This window comes from Trichoplax adhaerens, genomic scaffold, assembly GCF_000150275.1.
Source record: "Trichoplax adhaerens TRIADscaffold_7 genomic scaffold, whole genome shotgun sequence".
NCBI lineage: Eukaryota > Metazoa > Placozoa > Uniplacotomia > Trichoplacea > Trichoplacidae > Trichoplax > Trichoplax adhaerens.
The window spans coordinates 1,341,388-1,344,543 of NW_002060949.1; positions in this window are offsets into that span (position 1 = coordinate 1,341,388).

Below are 3,156 nucleotides of genomic sequence, written 5' to 3' on the forward strand. Positions count from 1 at the left end.
TTGACGCCAAATGGAGTAAAAAAAATAAAAGAAAAAGCTTCAGTACAGTACAGTATAGTCCAGTACAGTGTACAGTACAGGGACTTCACAGTATATACACTGTAAGATTTTCTTTCAGTACTGTACTGTCAAAAGGAATAACTCTTAAAACTCGACATATAAAAGAATGACCTTGCCAGCATGACCATTCGATCACGAAGGTAGATTTACCTCCAAATCACGTTTTTGGACTGTAAAAAAAATAGTTTTAGAATCTCCAGGCTACAGAAAATACACCTAAATTTGAGTAGTCCCTTTTATTCTCCGGCTATCTTGATTAGTGTGAGTGAGCTCCATCAGTTCTACTGAATGAAAATACGCCTAAAATACAGTACTATAACATATGGCGGAGTCGTCACAGTTCCACGTACTGCGCGTTATAATGCGAATTTTATAAAAGTATGCAAATTGTAGAATTTCATTCATTTTTTCCCGTCAAATAAAAATAGCTGCGGAGCGCACATACATACGTTCATGCATTCGATAGCATAATAGATAAATTAAAAATTTCGAAAAAAACCAATTAATTAAAACAAAAGCGTAAATTGTGTTGTATCCAAGCCACATAAAGTTGTATAGTAGATTAAAACTCATTTTTTTTTTTAACTAAATATTGTACATAATTCATATCATCCATATCATTTCTCAATTAATAGTTAATGCTATACAAAAGTATACTTTCAAGAAAAAGAAACTATTAAAATTTATAAAAGGAATTTCACTTATTATTTTACTGATCCCCTAATTATGGCAGTGCGCTCTACTAAGCTCTACTGTGTACTGACACTACTTTACAACGGTAAAACTCTAGCATGCTCAATTGCTCATGCTTTCAGCGCATTAATTGTTATGAAAATTTGGAGCACAAGTAGCCAATCCCATACAATCGAATATCTACACACATATACAACATACATGCCTATGGATACTATTGGTGGGTTTGAGAGCTAACAAAAAATGATAGATAATCCGACAAAAGCTACACGTTTGTAGGATCGTAATCATTGAATGCTGACGACTTTTACTTTAGTGGACCTTGGTAGGCGGTCTAGAGCTCTGTAGAAAAATTACGGACCCAAGAAACATCATCGATATTTTATCTCCTATCTAACTAAAGTAATCGGCCCTAATATACACTACACCAATGATTAGCATTCAATGTTTTCAATGTCTTGTGGAACAAAATCTCATCAAGTTTTCTTGCACTCTATATATTAGCGAGTATTGAGTATGGATTGTATAGCCTAACCCTCGTATACCTAACATTAACACGCTTAAGCACGAGCTAATAGTAAAATATATTCTATAACTAGATAGTGTACACAGTCTTTCGCAATTGTAAAACTAACTTCAATTTATAGTATCACTAGTAGCAATCTCTAACGCTCGCCACAAATATCCCAGATGCAGTATATATGTATCTTACATAAACTATGAACACTCGTCGTACAAATTAATTATTTGGATGCAGTATGTCATACTGAGAACGGTATTAACTACTTCATAAGTAGAGGAAAGTATCTTCAAGTCTGCAAAAATTTAATGTTTAATAGCCTAATTATCTTGCCAATTTCGTAATAGATGCTACAAAAATTATAAGGAGAACGCTCAGTTTATCAAATGCTACTGCGAGGTCTAAAAATATCGACGTTACATACCTGTGCACTACGAAGTATATTTATCAAAAGTAGAAACATAGGCTTCTAGCCTCGTCTTCATGTAATCTAAATCAAGATTTAACGTGCATGTATATAGAAGATTAATATACAATATTCTGTGAATTTTGCATACGAGAGACCGCATACTAAAGGCCTTCTACAATACTGTATATTGCACGGATCATGGACTACGATAGCAAAAGGAGAATCCCGAGGCCCATGTAGAACCCCATGCATCGAGATCTTCGGAGTACACCACACTTTCTAATATTATTTACCGGCCCAATGCAAACTATTACGATATTGTTGGTTTATTGAAAAATAGTCTACGTAGATCGATACTATAGTATGTCGTAGCCTGATTTCAAGTATAAAATTAGACTCTAAGAATTAAACGATAATAATTATAGTCATTATTTCAATTAATATTGTAACTATATCAAGAAATTAATGAGTACCATCTAGTTGAAAGTAAACGGAAGCCATGAAACAATTTCTCATTGTTTCCTCAAAACTACTGGAATATTTTTTACTGTCAAGTGGAATTAATAAATTATCTACAGTTAATGCATTCTACTGGAGTTATCTGCGTGAAAACCAACGCGATTAGAAAATTATAGCAAGTTAATTTACCTCATGGTAAGTACACCCAATGCTCTTTTGTTAAAGGAACGTCAAACAATATTTTATAGCCTATCTATAAATCTAAAATACCTTTGCAGCATTTCATTTTATTTATGCTACATACGCGTACAAAATCTGAGATAAATCCCTTGTATCCTAACAGGTTTTAGTGAATAACAAGGAAAATTAGATAAGATGATAAAATTTGTAAAGTAAGAATACGTGGTTGAAAAATTCAATATGCAGCAAGTATCAAAAAGTATCAGCTCCTATTAAGAAAATTGAGTAAATTAGTCAGAACGATCGCAACGTTTTTAGCTGTCTTATTTACATTTAAAATTTGTCCCAATACCGTATTGTATTAAAATTATTACCAAGAACAACAAGTACAGCACGTATAACATAGCTAAGAATATGGATCTGTAACGCTATTGAATCTAGATATTGATTTAAAAGCTTATTGTTAAAAGTCCTACCATAGCCATTATTCTATCGTCAATTAACCCTACATATTAAAAATTCTACATCAAATTAAATTTGAAGCTAGCAACAACTTTTATAAAAATGTAATTCACCGTGTAGTATGTAATATGTAAGCTAATTATCTTTCCTAGATTAAAATGTTAACTCATACAATGTATTATGAATAAACCTAGAAATTGAGCCATGTTGCTTGTATCTACTTGTCAATATAGTTTTCTCAAACATAGCAACTACGAGTACAGTAGCATTATCTTGTACAGTTTTAGCAATGAATGAATGATTATTTAACACTTAAAAAATTTCATAATGCAGTTGTATAATTTCAAAAGAAAAACCTTTATCAAAAAAATTA